Raw genomic sequence first — 21,016 nt, 5'->3', positions numbered from 1 at the left:
GGGAAGATTTTAAAAAGTAGCATTTAGCCTTTTAAAATGATATGTAAATAGATTTATTCTTTTTGCTTTGCTCTGATATAGTAAAATAAGTTATATTTCTCTTACCATGATGACTTCTGTTTTTCCATAATTTTTATTGATGACAAATTACCAGTGTCAATAAAAATACCAAGTAAGAAAGAAGAACATGGTGGGTCTTCTATCTCAGTGTCTATTATTTTACTTTAATTAATACAATTTTTGCTTCTACACCTTTGACATATTATGGTATTAAATTTCCTCATTAGTAAAAAGGTGAGATAATAGATGTTAAGGGGAAAAATGTAGCAAAATAATTAGTAATAACAACAACAAATAATGATTATGGAGCATTTAGTATTTATAAGGCCATATTCAACACACTGTTTATATATTATTTAATCTGCCCAATAACTTTACGAAGTGGGGGGTCTATTTTTAGAAAGCTGAAGCACAAAAATGTTAAGTCTCTTTCCTTAGGTACTTGGTTTTAACCATTGGAGCCAGATTAGAAAGTCCGTGCATTCATCATTCTACATATTATTTGACTTTTACTGATGACTTTCATTTTGATGACAATGAATTAGATCTGGAATTTGTAGCTAGTGATAACATAGAGTGATTCTGTTAATAATCTTCAAAAGAGGAATGATAATTTCTTAGAACTATATACCATGTCTTTAAGTAACCTTAAACACTGCTTAAATTCTTTAATCATTACATTTTTAAGATTTTGCTAAGCTGTTTTGTTTTGCAATCAGGTAGTTTTAGTATCCACATTATATTTTCATTTCTACTTTTACCATTCAACATGTATCGTGTTTTATTTCCTTCAACTGTATCATGTTTTATTTCCTTTTGCTCATTTAAATGCCCTTAGAGCCATCACAGATCACTTTTCTAAGTAACATGTTTCTCTACATGAATGCCCATTTTGTAATCTTTAATTTAAGAACTCTGCTTTCAGTTTGCATTCTCATGCTCCTTTTTTCTTCTATTAAGTTTTCAGCACCAATCAAGGATTAAAGAAGATTAAAAAGAAAACTAGTAAAATTAGAATGTGATGCTTTTAAATTATTTAATCTCATTTGTTGGTGATTGGCTCGTATTATGTAGTTAGTGCAGTACCACACACTGTCATCTGGTCCTTACTCTGGAACAGAGCTCAGTGCTTGGTCACACAAATGCATGAGCCACAGCCTACTTTTTTGTTCCTTTTCCTTTCCTTTTCCTATTTTTTTTCTTTTCTCTTTTCTCTTTTTTCCTTTTTTGTCTCTCTCCAACTTCTTGCTATTTCTTGACCTCATGTCACACTGAGTTTTTGGTTTTTAAACACAGAAGCCAAGAAATAATAATTAGTAACTAGACAACAAAGAAAAAAGGTGAAAAAAGAGAAGGGAAGAAAGTGGAGGACTGTGGCAGCAAGTGTGGAAGCACTGTTGCTCTAGGACAACGGCAGATACAGTAGAACATAAGGAAGTCAGTGGGGAGAAAGAAAAATGAATATCTTTATAATCTCTGCAGTGGAATGGGTGCTTAATTGTAAAATAGTAAAGAAAAGAAAAGGAAGACACATCAGTTGATGGATACTTGGACACTTGCACATTGTCTGGGGATAACATTTTGTTTTTATGAAAGTGCAAGAGTCTGGCTACAGTGAGTATAGATGGAGAGCAGTGTCAAACAGCTATTGTTTTTTGAGACAATGACCAATGACAGTCAATTTTCTCATCGTGGACTTCTTTAACAGAGTTACAGATTACCTACTGGCTTTTTAATAGCTCTTAGGTTTTATATCTTACTGCCTACACTTGTAGTTACCTTGCCACGTAGTGTAATCACTGATGCTTACCGTCTTGGTGACCCTGATTCATCAAGAAATGTTTAAATTGGATATATTACATTTTAAGAAATTAGTAATATGTGATACATTTTAGAAAATTTTTCATAAATGTATTTAAATTCAGGTTCAGTACTTAAAGGTTCAACATTTTAATCTTACAGAAACCCTAAACAAGACCTACCTGTTAGACATACTTTGTAGCTAAAATAGATCTTAACCATATTGTTTCTATATTATATAATAACTGCCTTAGTAACTGTCGTTTTTGTTGTAATTTCACTCTTTTTAGTAACATATGCTATTCAACATATGGAACAAAGGCTTTGAAGTAAGCCCGAACTAAATTTGAATTTCTATCTTATTTGCCATCTGTGTGATTTTGGGCAGGATGCCTGATCTCTCTGTTTTACAGTTTCTAGTATAAAAATGGATATTGTAGTACCTAACTCAAGAAGCAGTGATGAGTGATGGTGTATGTAAAAGCTTTATCAAAGTACACACTAACACCTTAGTTAATGGTATTGTTTCAGAGTGTGGTTATACAATTATGTAAGAAATAGTTCCTTAATTTATACTTCATTCAGCAGTGTTTGAGGTTCTCCGATTTACCAAGGAAGAATGACTTGGATTCACAGAGAAATTATTTGTAAAGGTTATTGTAATTAAAATCATTTAATATTTCTTCCTTCAACATTCTTAAGCTAGCATTGCACAGAATTTCATCATGCATAAATTTGAAATGGTCTTTGTAGTGAAAATGTTGGAACTTTGTTTTTAGGGAAGAGTTATTATATATCACATGTATGTCAATTCACTGCTTAAACATCTTTCTTCAGAACTGAAAATATACTGAGGGTGTATATCCCAAGACATTACAAGAGAAGGAGTGAGAAATGACTGAACAGGGAGTTGAGGAATGAATGCTAATTGTCCCATTTATGCTTCATATTTATTGTACCCAAGTAGCTCTCTTTTAATTTACTCTCTGTTCTTTTACAACTAAAGAAGCAATAGGTTCTGTTTACAGAAAGTGATGTAGCTAAAAGCAGTTTCAGTTTCAGAGAACAAAAACACGTTAGGAGTTATGGGATCTCAGAAAAAGAGACAAATTGTGTAGTGGTGTGGTCATACTGTATAATATTTAAGTGTTTAGTTTCTGGAACTAGATTTCTGCTGAAGTTGGAATCCTCACCCTTCCACTCAGTAACTGCATGAACTCTAGGGATTTACTCAATTCGTATTTCAGTTTTCTCATGTGTAAAATAGGGATAATAATAGTACCTAACTCAGAATTGTGAGGATTAAATTAGTAAATATATATAAAGTAATTGGAATAGTACCTGATACAGTACTATTGTGGAAGAAAAAATGTAATTGTTACTGCATTTCATCAGATCTGAAACCACTGTTTGTAGGATACACAATTAATTTATCTACCAAGAAAAAAAATTGCGGAAGAATATGTGCCTGAGAATCAGTGCAATAAAATAGTATGTGATTGGATAGGTAAATTTAGTAAGTTTTTCATATTGTGGTTCTTTTGAAGATGATGATTATCTTGTTCCTCTGTGTTATTGTTAAATATAACAATATAGTTATATTTATAACTATAGTTTGTAGTTAATTGATTTTATAAATAACCAGATATAATAGTGCTACTGCTATTTATAGGAGAAAAATGGAAATGGCAGTCCATGCAGGGAATTAGGTAAATGAGCTTTATGCAGGGTCCAGCACAAATAATGCCCCTTTTTTCTTGCAAAATCTTTTATTACAAAATCATAAGCATGCAATTCTAAACATAACAATATCACACCCAAGCACACCAGTGCTTGTGAAATGTTCAAATTAAAACTATAAATCCTTACATCCATATTACTCTATCAACTACACTCAAGCAGGTGTTACTTCTACCAGACCTTGAATATAATTTTAACTTACAATTTTTTGTGGGTGAAATTTTTAAAAAGATTTATAATGTAAATACCTTTTGGTATCTGGCATTCCATTAATTTTGATCACACTTTCATATACTTCTAATATATCACTAATCATTGTAGTTATGTTCAAGATTATAAAGTGTTTTCCAAATAATCAAAGACAATATGTTGAGTTTAATAGGTTTATAATATGAGTTTAATAGATTTATAATATGAAGAAGAACGTAGCAGAAAAATCACAGGCCCTGTGATCAAATTGCCTGAGTTCAAATCTCAACTCAAGCACTTTGCCTCCTTGTTACTTTATTTTCTTTTTATTTTTTAAGATTTTGTTTATTTATTTTTAGACAGAGGGGAAGGGAGGGAGAAAGAGAGGGAGAGAAACATCAGTGTGTGGTTGCTTCTCATGCACCCCCTACTGGGGACCTTGCCCAAATCCCAGGCATGTGTGCTGACTGGGAATCGAACTGTTGACCCATTGGTTACCAGGCCGGTGCTCAATCCACTGAGCCACACTAGCCAGGGCTGTTCCTTCATTTCCTTATATGTACAATGGGAAAATAATAGTTCCTACCTCACAGAGTTGAGGTTTATATGAAAAGTTCTCAGGACAGTGGGACATAGTAAGTATAATGTGCTACCCAAGCAAGCGCTAAAAAAATCTGTTAACAATTGATGAAAAAAGGAAACTTTTGGCACTCAAAGGTTATCTCTAGAATTTGTGTATGTGTGTGTGTATGTGTTTTTATGCAGATGCTGGGTAATTGAAATGTAACTATGGTAAAATTTAGAAATTGACATTAATCATGTATTATTTCACAATGTAAGTAGGAAATTTATCTAAAAAATCAGTCAAATTCATTTTAAAAAATAATACATGCACAGAGTTTAAAAATAAAATAGTATTAAAAAACTTGAAACTTAATAAAGGATTCCTGTTTTACTGATTGTTGTCTTCTGTAGTCTTCCTTTCCAGAGTCAGTAGCGTTGCACTCTTAAAGCTGTTTCTTGCGGTATTTCCATAATTTTAATTAACATTTTAAAATTGCTCTTTTTGATTTATCAGTTTCTGTCTCTATCAGTTTACTTCCTGTTTTATTAGTTGGGGATTTACTCTTCTTTCATTTATATCTCTTCATTTTCTTAGCATACTTTCACAGTAATCACTCCATTTTCTCAACATACTTACCCAATAATTTTGCATTAAATCAACTATGTTGTTTCATAAGTATTGTTATTTTTCACCTACCAGGGGTGTCCATCCTGTGAGCTGCGTGCAGTCCAGGATGGCTGTGAATGTGGCCCAACATAGAATCATAAATTCACTTAAAACATTATGAGATTTTGTTGTGTGTGTGATTATGTGTTGCAGTGTATTTAATGTGTGGTCCAAGACAACTCTTGTTCCAGTGTGGCACAGATATGCCAAAAGGTTGGACACCCCTGAATGTATGGGGTCCTGGCCAGGTAGCTCAGTTGGTTGGAGCATTGTGCTATACACCAAAGGATTGCAGCTTCAGTCCCCAATCAGCACATAGCTAGGTTGTGGGTTCAATCTTCGGTTGGGGCATGCACAGGAGGCAACCAGGCAATGTTGCCATCTCACATTGATGTTTCTCTTTCTTCCTCTCCCTTGCACTCCCTTTTCCTCCAGGCTTCCTTTCTCTTTAAAAATTAATAAAACATATCTTTGGGTAGGGTTAAATAAAATAAACAATGTGTTACAAGTTTTTCCTTTCTTTTACCACTTTTTCTTTTTGAACGGAATTAGTGATTGCCTCATTTTTATTTGCTTGTAATTTATGTATCTGCTGTTTTTTTTCCTACATGTCTCAACAGATGTCTTATATATGTATCAATAATTTTTTGAATGCTCAAGTGTGGTTTCAGTGTATCAGTTGTCCCTTATTCTGCAATCTAAATTGGCTGCTTTCTATGTCTGGTGTATAGCAGGTTATTTTGGGACCTCCCCAGGCTGTTCTTCAGTGCTAGATTTTTTTTTTCCTGAATTCCATGCTCCCCCTTTGTTTTTCTTTGTTCTAGATGTATACTTTTCAGCTGCTTCAAGGAATCATAGAAGTTTACTTGAAAATGTCTTCATCACGTCCTTGCATTTGATTGAATGTTAGCTTATGTACATAATGGTGAGCTGTAAAATCATTTTCTTCAAAATTTTGAAGGCATTGCTCCCTTTGCTTTCAATTTTTTCTTCACAGTCCTGTCAATGGGCATATGTTTTGCTGTATTTGTCCTCTAACTTTCCTAACTTTTCTTTCCTTTTTTCTTTTTATCCTCACCTGAGAACATACTTACTGATTTTAAAGAGAGGGGAAGGGAGAAGGGAGGGAGAGAGAGAGGGAGAGAAACTTCATTGGACTGGTTGCTTCCTGCATGTGCCCTGACTGAGGACCCAGTTTTCAATCCAGGCATGTGCCTTGACCAGAAATTGAACTTGTGACCTTTAGGTTTATTGGACAATGCTACAATGGAACCACATCAACTAGGGCCTTTTTTCATTTTATGTTTTATTTACTAGATTTTCTAGACATTTTCTTTCACTGAATGTTTTATTTCAGCTATTTTTATTTTCTAAAAGTTACTGTTTCTCTAATCTGTTTTTTAGCATAGCACATTGTTATTTTCTGACTGTAATTATATTTTATGTCTGTGAGCGTGGTAATAATAGTTTTTAAACTATTATTAAATAGTTTCTTCTCTTTGTGTGATATTTCCTTTGAGTACATTTTCCTGTTTATTCTTTCATGTTGGAGACTTTTCTGAAATCCTTGACTTAATGAGATTTGGTTTGAGCCTGTGTATCTGGAAGCAAGAATTGTAGTCTAGATGGCTTTATTAATGTGATCAAGAGAAGAGCCAACATTATTTTTGTGCAATTCCAGATTGTGGTCTCTATATGTTTTTCTGGGGTCTTAAATGTTCTCCAGCGCATTTTCAGATACCCTTTGGATGGTTTACATCTGCCTGCCAACCTTTAAGAACCAGTTCAGCTCCAATTGAGCATTGTCCTACCTACATTGTGCTTGGTAGTTCTAAGACAGGAACCTCTCTGCTTGAAGATACTCAATGCTAATCTTTTAGTGGTAAAAGATGACATGTGGAATGGGATCCTTAAACCTGGGTGTGGAAATGTTCTCTTCATAGCCTTTTAAAGATTCCCTTAGTATTTATTGCTAACATTACATCTTACTTTCTGTTAGGCAAATTATGTTGATTCTTATATGATTATCCTTTTCTGCTATGCAGTTTTCAGCTTCTTTTGCTGGGCTAAATTAGTTATGAGTCATCTGCCTGAGTTGTTTATTTTCTGAAAACTTCTCCTTGTCCTTTGACTTTTTGTCATTTTTAGTGGAATTTCAGAAAGTAGTGTGTTCAATCTTTTATTCTTAGTTACAATAATAAGAGTGTTAATAATAGCAACAATATGGCCGTGGCTGGTGTAGCTCAGTTGATTGGGCACGGGCTGCAGACCAAAGGGTCACCAGGTCGATTCCCAATCAGGACACGTGTCTGGGTTGCCAGCCAGGTCCCCAGTGGGGGCCATGTGAGAGGCAACCACACATTAAAAATAATAATAATAATAGTAACAATAAAAACTAGTAGCATTTATGGAGTGCTTTACTATGTGTGAGGCTTGTTCTAAGTGTTTTAATATAGATTTTCATTTAACCTTCAAACTAATCCAATTAAAAAGACACCATTATCCACATTTTACAGAGGAGGGAACAAAATCATAAGTAATTTGCCCAATATCACCTGACTAGTAAATGACAGAAGGATTTGAATCTGAGAACTTACTTCTGGAAGCTGAGGTTGGTACTTTATCATTATAGAACAGAAGTCTACAACACTTTATAACATCCAAAGTTAATTAAGCAAACATTTACATTAAAAATCACTTTTAAAAAGGCCAGTCACCAGAATTTTACATAACTAAATTAGAGGAAAATCTGATAGCTTCTAAGTATGCTGTGATATACACACAAATACAAATAATACAAGTTATTACATATTGAGTGAATAACTTTTTAGTACACAAAAATGTAATATAAACTATTAATTACCACTTATCACTATTCCTCTAAGTAATTTTTGAAAAATGACATTTAGTGTCTCAAGGAGGACACAATGTTCTATGCACTGTGGATAATTAAAATCAGAAGACTGAAGAGTTGTAGTTGATACTATTAAATTTTTTCCTTTGTTTAAGGACTTTAGGAAGAATAGAAACATAATATTGGTAAGATTTAAAGATTATAAACACACAAAACCTCACTTCTTTAAAAAGTGTTAGAGCCCAACAGTTGAAATTTAAAGTAAATTTAATTCTTCCAGTTAAGAATTCTGTTTATTACATTTGATTTTTCTTACATAATAATAAATCATTTCTATTTTGTATAATTTTACTACTCTGTTTTGTCAGTGTAGACAGAAACCTATTGCCTTGGTGCTGAGGACATAATTTCTGAATCTAGGTGGTGTATTCTCAGCACAGTGAAGCAGGAAATTATTTTCCTATGTCAGCTGCTGCTGTTAAAAGAATAAGAAAGATTCAGGATAGGATGCATTTCTGTAGTCTCTAGCCACAAATCTTAAGACATGCAAAAATGTTTTAAGATCAAGCCAGTTCAGTATATTTTGTGACAAAAGATAATCCCTGTTCTCAGTTTTTCTGTTCTCTTTAAAAATCCCAAGTATATTTCAAAATTCCATGCTTTTTTTATGTTTCAATAGCAGTAGTCTTCAAACTTATTTAATTCATGTAAATAATAGAGCATTTGGAAATAATTACATTCTTCAAGAAACTTGAAACACTATTATATTTAAACAACATTAATAGTAGCAGCAGCAGTGATAATAATGACAACAGCTAATAGTTCATTTGTACCTTACTATGAGATGGGCGGTTATAACTATGTGATTTCCTTATATAAACGGAATTAGTTCATACAATAATCCTTTATGGAAATTGGCACAGTTCAAATTATTTGCCCAAAACATGTGTGTGGTATGTATGTGAGTGCATGTGTGTGTATATTCTACACATATACTTACAGAAACATACATGTGCATATATGCATATATACAGTGGTGGGCAAAGGTAGGTTTACAGTTGTGAGTACATGAAACAAAGGGTTAACAAAGCTATTTTAATGGGCATAACGTGTATGTTTTTTTCCATACAAACAACTGTAAACCTACTTTGCCCACCCCTGTGTATATGTAAATATATTTTTTATATAAAATTAGAGGCAGAGATGGGAATTGCCCAAAGACAGCCTGTCCCCAAGGTCTGTTCTCATAATTTCCATGTTATATTAATAGAATATTTTAGTGTAATCAACTAGGAGTTGTCAAATATTAAAAATTATCAAAATGTCATAGTGATGCAGTTTTATCCCTTAATCTAATTTTTGTCTGAGTTGGGAAGAACTATTGTTACCTGATTTTTATCTCCAAAAAACCTCAGAAAGTTAGAGATCACAGCTTATTTGATAATCTTTGCCTTATGTGTCTATCTGGCATTGGCAACACATTTATACTTCTTTATTCAATGAAGTTTTCATATAACTAAATTGCCACAATGAGTAATTTCAACATATTCCTGTAATTCTGTGGCAGTGGAAATTATAATCCTTTTTTTATTTGAGGAAGTGATTTAAGAATACCTGTTATTAAGTATGACAAATTGTATTTTAGACATAAATAGTTCTGAGAAATTCGTGTACATTTTTGGCATCCTTAAAGTAGGGAGATGGTTTGATAAAGTATATATTTGTCTGTTGTGTCACCACAAAATATAAATTTTATATATAATCTCTTGAATACCATTTACAGATATTTGGACTAGGAAATGTCAACAGCAGTAGAAAATGAGAGTCTTTTATATGATGTGTGGACCTGTCTACATTATAGAAAAATGACATCAAAATTTGCAGTTATCCTGTATTTTAAAAAACTGGTTCCAGTTTCTCTCCAGAGTTATACTAGACAGTAGAGAGTGTTTAACATATGATGAGGGTAAAACTAGATTCTACATTATTGTATTACAAATCAGATTTTTCTATCTGTCTAATTGTGCTCTCTGATACAGCTTCCAGGATATTTTTTATTTTTCTAAAATTTATGGTTATTTCTTTTTTTTAGGAAAGATATATTAGACTCATAAACATTAATGTGGAATATTAGAAAAATGGAATGTGATCGCATAAGGGTATGAATAGATCTACATGCGTTAGAAAAATAACTCTTTTTTTCAACTTTAAAGGGCAGAAAACTTCTCTTGGTGAAAATCCATTTCATAGTTAATTTAAAATTCCCTTGTCCCTGTAAATTTTCAATTGCATTCATGTAGGCAGGGAGGGGAAATTTTTCCTTGAATTCTTTTAGTCAGGAGTTTCATATTGCAATTTGGTAAAATACTATTACCTAGTATCTAATATCAAGTAGACAGTGGAATTTTAGAATGATTAAAGTAAGTGTAGCATGAGTATTTTATTTTTGAAAATATTTTATTTATTTATTTTCAGAGAGAGGGAAAGGGAGGGAAAAGAAGAGGGAGAGAAACACTGATGTGTGAGAAAAACGTCTATTGGTTGCCTCTCATAGGGTACCTGTGGGCACCTGGCCTACAAGCCAGCTATGGGTCCTGACCAGGAATTGAATTGGTGACCTTTTGGTTCACAGGCTGGCACTCAGTCCACTGAGCCACATCAGTCAGGGCATTATAACATGAATATTTAAAAATATATAACCTCAAACTCTTGGTAATGTTATATCCATTGCATTTATCTGGGTTCTGAATTTAAAATAGCACCTTGTTAAACTTAAAATGTCCTGGCCTATTTAGATGTTGTTTGTCATTTATAACTTTTCTCTATATAGATTACAATTTTATTGAGTATTATAGCATGAATTGCCTTTATAAACATATAGCTTAATATGAACTGTGATCCTAGAAACCAGTAATGTTACTTGTGTGTGAAATGAGCAAGTTTGGGTAGCTATTACGTTTTGATTTATTTCTTATTTTACATATGTGGAATGCTTATTATGCATCTCACTGTGTTCCATTTAACTTCAAGTAACCTAAAAATAATCTTCAAGTTGAAAAAAATTGGTAAGACTATAAAACAATAGTTTTACAAAAGAATGTCAATGGGAAAATGAGGAACAGAAAAACTTTCACCTTGATAAACTTATTTGCGTATCAGCCAGTGTAACAATGTTACCATTGTTTCTTTACCTACATTGCACTCAAGTTACCATATTTTACATCAGATATAATGTATCTTTTCCATAATTTATTGTCATGACTTGCTGAAAAACTAATATTGTCAGCATTTGCATTTAGATTTTGGGGGCCTATTTTTGTTTTCATGTAATTATGCTAAACCTTTTACTTATTGATGTTCTTAATAGAACAACCAGTTTTGTTTTGTTTTTTCTTTTTAATTAATAGATGTTAATTTTTAGAGCAGTTTTAGGCTTACAGAAAATTTAATAGAAAGTCTAGGGAGTTGCCATAGACCCTTATTTACCCATTCTTCTCCTGCCCCCACCACTCAGTTTCTCCCACTGTGAACGTTTGCTGGTGTGGTACAGTCGTTAACAGTCGAGCCAGTATTGATACACTTTTATTAACTGAAGTCCACAGTCCATAGTTTACATTAGGATGTACTCTTAGTGTTTTACACATATGTAATGCTGTGATCTACCATTATTGTGTGGTACAGACCAGTTTTACTGCTCCAGATATCCCCCGTGTTCCACCTGGTCATCCCTCCCTCCCTGTTACGAATCTCTGGCAACCACTGATCTTTTTAGTCTTTATAATTTTGCCTCTTCCAGAATGTCATATACTTACAGTATGTAGCCTTTTTAGATTAGCTTTTTCACTTTGCAATATGCATTTAGGTTCCTTTATGTCTTTTTGTGGCATGAGAGCTACTTCTTCTTATCACTGAATAATATTCCATAATGTGGATGTAACACTGTTTATTTGTTCACCTGTTGAAGGGCATCTTGGTTGTTTGCAGTTTTTGGCAACCACGAATAGAGCTGCTGTAAACACTGTGTGAAGGGTTTTGTGTGGACATGAGTTTTCAGTTCATTTGGGTTAATACCGAGGAGTGTGATTGCTGACTCATATTGTAAGAGTATGTTTAGTTTGGAAGAAACTGCCAAATTGTTCTCCAGAGTGGCTATACCATTTTACATTCCCACTAGCAATGAATGAGAGTTCCAGTTGCTACAAATTTTCTCAGTATTTGGTGTTGCCAGTGTTTTGGATTTTAGCCATTATAATTGGTGCATAGCTACAATCTCATTGTTCTTTCAATTTTCAGTTCCATAACAATGTCCTGTTACGGGTTGAATTATGTCTCCCCCAAACTCAGATGTTGAGGCCCTAATTCCCAGTATCTCAGAATGTGACAGTATTTGGAGATAGGTCTTTACAGAGTTAATCAAATTAAAGGGATCATTAGAGTGGGACCTAATTTACTGTGATGGGTGTCTTTATAAAGAAGGGATATTTGGAGACAGAGATATGCACCCAGGGAGATGCCATGGGAACGTGAAGACTGCCTTCTGTGAGCCAAGGATTGAGGTCTGGATGCTGATCCTTCCCTCACAGCCCTCAGAAGTAACCAGCCCTGCCAACACCTTGATTTTGGATTTTTAGACTCCAAAACTGACACAATTTTGTGTGGTACTTTGTGTTGGCAGCCCTAAAAAACTAATACACCTATGATGTTCAGAATCTTTTCATGTTTAGATGCCATCATTTGTACTTTTTGGTGAGATGTCTGTTCAGATATTTTCCCCATTTTTTAATTGGATTATTTGTTTTCTAATTGTTGAATTTTAAAAATTCTTTGTATATTTAGGTTACTAATCATTTTTCAGATGTGTTTTGCATATATCTTAACCATCATGGGGTTTTTCTTTTCATTCTCTTAACAGTGTGTTTTGCAGAGCCAAAGTTTTTAATTTTAATAAAGTCCAGTTGATCAGTTTTTTTCTTACATGGATTATGATTTTGTGTTGTACCTAAAAAGTCATTGTCAGTCCCAAAGTCACCTGGATTTTCCCCAGTATTATAATCTAGGAGTTTTATAGTTTTATCTTTGATCCTTTCAACCTAATTCTTATGAAAGCTTTATTGTCTGCATCTAGATTTGTTTTTATTTTTGCATGTAGATGTCCAGTTGTGCCAGCACCATTTGTTAAAAAGGTTATTTTTCAACATTGAATTTCACTTATTCTTTGCCAAAGATCAGTTGATTATATTTGTGTTGGTTTATTTCTGAGCTCTCTGTTACCTTCCACTGATCAGTTTATCTGTTCTTTCATCAGTAGCACACTGTCTTGATTACTATAACTTTATAGTAAGTCTTGAAGTCAGGTAGTGTCAGTCTTACAACCCTGTGCTTGCCCTTCAACATTGTGTTGACAATTTGGCTGACATTGTTTACTAACAGTGAATTAACATGTAAGATTGGGTTATTTGAGTTTGCATGATTCTTCTTACACTTTCCAATTTATAACCGACATTCTTATATGAAAAAGTGGACTAAAAAAGCTATAAATATAGAAGTTAGTTTTGTAATTTTGACTCCTATTACTTTCTCTTTAATGTATCTGTTAGAAGGACTGACTGATAAAACTACGTGTTTAATATTCATGGCATTAAGTGGTAAATTTGTTCTGTTTTGTTCTGCTTCTCTGCCTTACACTGACTAGATCTCATGCCTTCTGTGGGGAAAGAAAGACAAATACTGTACTCTGATGCAACACAGGTGAACCATTTTTGGAGGATGAGGAATTTTTGGAGGATCACACAGTTCTGGCTTACTTTTTCTACTCTTCCTCCATTTCTACTTTCCTAGTATACGCATAGCTCTGGCTGTGGGGCCCCCATTGTCTGGAGGCTGAAGTCCCGCTACTTTCACAGTCAAGGCACTTTGCTATTGCAGAGTGGCTCCAGTTCTCTCGGCCCTCTTTTCCAACTCCAAGTCTTTTTTCCCCTCGTCAGATAGGCATGGAGAGGGGAAGTTGGCATGGGATAATAAACGAGTGTAAACCAAGTTGAGGTACAGCTGAGAGATGAGATACCAGTTTTCATTTCCCTTCCTGTTGATATTTTAGACTCATTCCTGCTTGATTAGAACTCTTGGTAACAGTGCTGTCTGCCTACATTAAGTCAGTGCGGAAATTCTGATGATTGACTCATTGACCATGGGGTGGGATTGGGCAGTCTGGTGTAAAGAGGAACTGAGAAAGGTAAAGATATTTAAGTTATGAAGGAGTAGTTAGCCCTCACTTGTTTAGATTGTCTTCTGAATGAGAAATACTTGATTGGTCATTCTTTGTACTTACCCTTGGGTTGTAATTACCAATCCCTGGGCAATGGGGAAAAGCCCAGTCTGACATTCTATTATGTGAATTTTACCACAGTCTTGCCAGTACTTCCATTCTTGCTGTCCACCGTCGGTTGTACTGCAATAATTTGTGTGATCACTTTAAAAGATTAAATAAGTTATATCACTCCACTAAAATTCTGCAGTTGCTTTCTCTAACACTTAAAAAAATATCTGAAGTCCTTACTGTGGCCTGCAAGGCCCTGTGTGATCAGACCACATGTTAAATTTTGATCACTTGTTCCTGTCTCAGAACTTCGCTTTTACTATTCCATCTGTCTACAGTGTTCTTACTCCAGATAGTCCGTGGACTCATTTCACATCATTTGCAAATTATTTTGTTAAAATATGCTACTTCCTTAGTTTTTCCCTGACTACTCTGTTAAAATAGTATGTCGCTCTATATCCATAGCTTGCTTTATTTTTTATTTAGATGTGTATCATTTCCACACATTGTATTATATATGTAACACTTTATACTTATCAGCCGTCTCTTCCGTTAGCATATAATCTTCTAGAGGGCAAGTCATTGGCTTGTGTGTTCAGTGCCTAAAATGGGACCTGCCTCATTGGAGAAGAGCGATACTGAGTTGAGTAAATAAATGGACGAATGATGCTAGTTTCTCTATTCTAACTTTAGAAATAATTTCAACTATATCCCATATTTTTTATTCTTTTAGTGTTTTATATGGCATATGTTTTTCATCTTTAAATAGATATTCCTAATTGTATATTGCCATTGTTATCATCCTAGTTGAACCACATCTCTAGTTCATCATCTGTGTGGCAGCTAAAGTGATTTTTGTAAAATGCTTATCAAAATGTCATCCTGTGAAATAAACTATTCCAAATTCTTTACCATCATTGGGCCTGTGCCTGTTGTTTCCCTTATTGACACGTGCTTGTGCTCTGTGTTCTACTCATACCCTTTTTATTGCAGTACTCTGAATGCTTAATATGCTTCTCTCTGACTTCTGTTCCTTCCTTTAAAGCTTATTCCCTTTGCTCTTACCGTGTATATTAGTGTGTGAGTACATACAGTGTAACTAACTCCTCTTATGAGAATACTCTAGAAAAGGTTCTTTACATTTGAAATGATTGGGACTCATTCTACATATTATTTTGTATATATTAGCAAATCTTTAATTTCTTCACTGAGTATCTTTAATACTTGGTAAGATTTTAGTGGTCATTTTTATGAATATTTACAAGTTAGCACAACCTTGAAGAGCCCCATAAATACTCTTTTGTAATGCTGTTTATAGTATTGTGAATTCATTTTAAAGGTAGGCTAGTCTACATGTTTTAATTCAAGGATTATTTTTTAAGGTTGTGATGTGTGAATATTTCATGTGTCTGTTATCTTTGGGAAACTAACCTGAAGAGTGAGGAAAATAATTTATGAAAATAAAAGTGTTAATTGTATAAACTTTTCAAAAAAAATGTGATCCCACCCTGGCTGGTGTAGCTCAGTGGATTGAGCGCGGGCTGCGAACCAAAGCATCGCAGGTTTTATTCCCAGTCAGGGCACAAGCCTGGGTTGCAGGCCAGGTCCCCAGTGGGGGCTATGTGAGAGGCAACCACACATTGATTCTCTCTCCCTCCCTCCCTCTCTTCCCCTCTCTAAAAATAAATAAATAAAATCTTTAAAAAATGTGATCCCTTGATAGATTTTTCAAATTTAGACTCTTTTGTTTCTATGTATTGTGTGAATGAAAGGAAAGACTGGTAAAGGAAATGAATTATTTTACATAAAAACAATTGAAACCAGGTCTTTTACTTACCTGAACCTGTTCCAGTAATTGTAATGTCATAAAGGGACCTGTGGCTTTTTGGGAAATGTGGGTGTTAGTGATGTAAAGCAGTGTTCCAAAACTTGTTTTTGCATTTTTGTATGTGAAATAATGCAGAAATATATAGCTTATGATCTTGGTCTCTTTGGGAAGACACAGCTAAATACATGTAGAAGACAACAGCTAAATAAAAGGAATATGAAGTTCTATAGCAGTAAACAAAGATGGGTCTCTATAAGGAAGTTTTAGTTGTTTGAGGTAGCTCTTTTGAATATTATTACTGTTACTGATAATAATAGATCAATTATTGTACCGTGTGTTTTATGTGAATTATTTTATTTAATTGGAACATCCTTGTGTCTGTTATTCAGTTTGCATAAGGAGGAAACAGCTCCTCAGAGGGAGACTTTTAATACATGATTATGCTACTTATTTAATTGGGTGTCTTCATATCAATTAGTAGTAAGTAGTTCCTTAACTTTTGGGAGAAGTTACAGAGCCTTTTAAGAACCTAACAAAGCTTATGGCCCATCATCTTTATAAAAATGTACTATGAACCTGTATGATATGTCTTCATTTTCATATGTAATGTTACAGAATTCCTAGGTTCCCTAAATTTCATACATGGATCTCAGATTGGGAATCCCTGATATTTTAATGAAGAGACTGGGGTCCTTCGTGTAAATACTTTATTTTTCTTCTACCATCTCTTGTCATTTAAAGTAAATATTTATTCTATGGCTTATTCAAGAAAGGATTTAAGCAAGCTGAAATTATCAGTTATTTCTGACTCCACCGAGTATATGCCAACATAAATGAAGTCTGTTATAACAAGTGAGATTCAGAAAAGTTTGACGTATAAGGCACTTTTTACTAGTTAGATTTGTTGGACTTTTCTTACAGCACCCTCTGTCTATGTTAGGAACCTAAATATAATATTTTGAAATAAGGAAACAGTTACCTCCTCATAGTAGCATAAATATAGTAGGCATGACCTGAGATAGGAGATTAGAAAGATAGCCTAGTTATTCAGTGATATTTCTCAGAGAATAATTTCTGAATTTTATTTTCTGATTTCATCAAAGATAAGTAGAAAGGGTATTGTGGTAAAAGTAAAATGTGGTAATTTCTGTATTAATGAACTAAAGTAGTGTACACTTGGTTAACTCATTTATATGGGCTGAAGATAAAGATTGTATGTAGATTCTAATTCAGTGTGACTTTGGAGAAGAAAAATAGTCATTTTGTAATGGAATCACTAGTAAAGCTTCATAATATGAAAAATAATATAACCTTTGATAGTTCTGAGGACTAGTTATTTTATTAAATTGTTTTTTTTTCATATAATTTAGAATTTCCTAATGGTTTTCCTTACCTTTTTGTTAGATATTTAATGTTACATATGTTTCAATTCTGATACCTAACCTTTTTTGATTTTCTCTCCTTGAATTGTCATTTAAAACAAAAGCATTAAATGAGCTAAATAGAGTGAAGAATCTTCCTGTATACACTTGCCAGGGTTTAGGTAAATTACTATAGAAATAATGTTATAAATCAGTGTGCAGTGTTTGGGTTTAATTTTTCAACAACAGATGTTTTAACATTGATTTATAGTTATGTTGTAAATTAAATAACTATTTCTATTTTTTCCTTTCAATCATTCTTAACATCCAACTTTTTAATGAATGGTAGCCCATCTGTGTAGGACTCTTGTGACTGAATGATGTATTCTGTTTTGCTGTGGCACAGTTTTCAAACAGCCACTTGTGTTGTTAAATATTTTTATTTTTATAGTATTTTTCACCCCTGTATATATGTACAGGAATCACTTCACCCACCACCGAATTGCAGCCACTTCTGAGGTGGAACGCAGCAACTGTTTAACAGCGCACTTTCCCCTAGGTGCTGACAGCTGCAGAAGAAATTGTACATGGTCCTGTACAGAAGGTATTTCTCCACTGTGCCATCTGCAGAGTGACACTGACTAGGAGTACTACATAGACTGTAAGTTTCTTGTGTACCCACTCTAGACTGGAAAACCCAATAAGAGAGAATAACAAATAATTGGGAAACATCATTTAAAAATGTATTGAGGTCAGTTAAACTTAGTGCAGCTCTCCCAGGATCTAAATTTTATATTAAGGTCATCTAATTTGTGATTGAAACGGAACTGAATAACAAACAAATGGATGCACTCCTGGAAATTATTTTATTTTAAAAGTGAATGAGGTGGGCTGGAATGGGAGTAAAAGGGAGAAAACAGTACTTGAACAATGATTAAAATAAAAATTAAAAAAAAGTGAATGAAACTAAATTGTTTTATAAATGCCGCACTTCTAATGAAACTTAAAAGAGTCAATTTGTTTTTAAATATTTTCAAATACTCAAACCAATTATATAAGATTTTAGAGCTGTGCTCTTTAAGTAGTAATTCAACTTATAATTCAGCAGGAACATCCTGATTAGCTTTGCTTGCTGTGTTTTATTCCTCAGTGTTATTACTTTTACTCTTGGTGAAATTTTTGCAACAAAGTAGGTTTATGATAAACCCACTTTTCGTTCTTTGTTTTAGAAACATTGAACTTGGATTTTTAAACATACTGAAACAAAGCTTGGGAGAGAAGAAATAGTAAATATTTGAATTTCTACTTACTGTATTTTAGTCTCTCTCTCCCACTCCATTATTTAATAATTTTCTTTTTTGTAAAAGCAATTTACAAGAGTGCTATCTTTAGTAATAGTTGGCATGTTCATGCCTTATAGGATAGGAAAATAACATTAGGAACTGCTGTATCTCTTGTTAAACAATATGATATGGATTGTTGTATTTTAACTGTTTTTGCTTGTTTACGCAATAGTATAACTTACTAGTTATCAACTGGTTGTTTATTTTTTGTGCGTCTATAGGTATGTCTATGACAAGAAATTAGGGTTCCTTAGTATTATCACAGTCTTAGTGATATGAAATACAATGCCATTTGTTTTAGCTAACCTAAATTATGTGCCACAAATCAAATGATATATGTGTATATCATTATCTCTATACCTATAGATTTTCAATGAAGGCAGATAAAGGCCTCTCTGGGCCACAGTTGATGTACTTGTAAAATGAGGTGGATGGAAGGAATTATTTTCTAGAGATCCTTTCTTTAAGTGTGTGCTGTTTAACTCGGGATAGAATTCTGTGTATTTGGAATTATACCTTACATATGTAACCAAGATATTTTGGCGTCAGTGATTTTATTCTAGTTAGAATATTATTTGTATGTATTAAATGCCCAGTGATGGTATTCTAGAATACCATCCAAGAAGAGGTCTGATTTCCTGCAAAGGTTTTGAGGTCTCTCTAATTTTGTAGTGAAGTTATCCCCACTATTTTGAAATATTTTTGAGAATAAATACAGCACAATTCTCAATATCCTGTTCATCATGGAAGCATCAGGTAAATCAGAAAAAATAGGTTGTATTTACTCTCAGTAGAATTTACCAAAAATTATTGTTTTCCCCCTTGTATAGACTTAATACTTCATCCAAAAGTCAAAGCACTAAAGATGTAAACATTAGTATTTTAAAGAATATAGCTTAGACACAATATAATGTATGTATGTATCTTAGAAAGGGTATTTTATCTGTATATCAAATATTTAACCAAATTTTCTAAAATTGGTTCCTTTGCATTTTCTGCAAACAGTGTAAGTATTGCTTAATTCTATTCATCTTATTTACTGAAGTAATCACATATGACAGAATAAACCATATGTTTTATATATTATTTTAATGTTTTGCTGAAAAGGTACAAACTATATCTATTGTGCATATATGAGTGTATATTTTTTAATAATATTTATTATATATTAGACTTTTCTGTGGATGGTGTAAATTTTGCAAATTAGACTCCATTTTAACCATGTGAATCTTATACTTTAATATACTTTTAGTGTATATTATTGGAAAAGGGAATTAGATTAGCAACTTTCATTCTAATCGAATATATTTGTATCTTATTTGAATTTAATAAACATGTACTAGTTGTGTAATCAAAAGTAAAGGAACATTTTGATTTTTAGTTAAATTGTTTATTTGGAACATTTATTTTATTTAGAAATTATCTAAATAATTATAGAAACCTGATACTGCCATTTGATTGTTTTTTAAGGGAGGGCTCTTCATCTTATTTGAAAGGACCAGAATTATGGCAAATGAATGTTAGGTTCAGCTGAATAAATAGTGAAATTGGTAATAAAATAAAAAGATATGATGAAGTATACTTGGAGAATAGATTTATGTAATTTAAACTAATTTTAAAGAATATGCATTTTTAAATAGATAATTTTAAATTCTCATTTTATAAAATACATACTGAGTCTTTTAAATTAAGGGAATATTTTTATTTTTATCCAAAAAGATATTTAAAAATTGTCTTAACATATTTGTCTGAACAAATTCTTGTGATTTGATAGGGATATGAAAACTTTGAAATGTATTATTGTGAATAATGGGCAGATGACTTTTGCAATTCAACATTAGGTGTCCAGTTCTTTTTGTACTTTTTGTACAAAGCATTTATATTTGAATAACTGCATTTAAATTTAGGATTCAGACATTATTTTCTATAATGAAAAATATAATCTATATTCATAGAAAAACATGTGCAATTTGAATTTACATAAATTAGAAATAAATGTGAAAATGTCCACCCCAAACCTCAGGCAGATATATGAAATTAAATATTCATATAATTAGTTCAAGTCTTCCTAATTTTATTTATATTAAATAATTACTGCCTGTTTTTATGAATTCTGGAATTATCGCAATACAAATTGAATTAATTGAAAATTTTAAACATACAAATTTGCATAAAGAAGTTTTGATGCCACAAATCTTTTATCTTTAATGTTGAATTAATAAGCATTACTTAAAAGTTTTCCTTTAACTCTGAAATTTCTGTGTTGTGGGTAAAGTAAGTGTGTGTGTGTGTGT

General features: G+C 32.9%; 1 protein-coding gene across 3 annotated transcripts in view; it reads left to right on the top strand.

The window, feature by feature from the left end:
- Nucleotides 1-21,016, top strand: part of NOVA1 (NOVA alternative splicing regulator 1) — a 151,732-nt gene that overhangs the window by 30,511 nt on the left and 100,205 nt on the right. The window contains exon 2 of one of the 3 annotated variants that reach the window (XM_045841280.1): nt 17,939-18,040. The exons of the other annotated variants lie outside the window; for them this stretch is intronic. The gene's annotated coding sequence lies outside the window, so the exon portion shown is untranslated. The remainder of the gene's footprint in view (nt 1-17,938; nt 18,041-21,016) is intronic. 3 annotated transcript variants of the gene reach the window in all.

Source organism: Phyllostomus hastatus, unplaced genomic scaffold (assembly GCF_019186645.2).
Source record: "Phyllostomus hastatus isolate PE091 unplaced genomic scaffold, TTU_PhHast_1.1 phas_contig_348, whole genome shotgun sequence".
Lineage (NCBI taxonomy): Eukaryota > Metazoa > Chordata > Mammalia > Chiroptera > Phyllostomidae > Phyllostomus > Phyllostomus hastatus.
The sequence above is the reverse complement of the archived record's forward strand: the minus strand, read 5'-3'. Positions and strand labels throughout refer to the sequence as shown.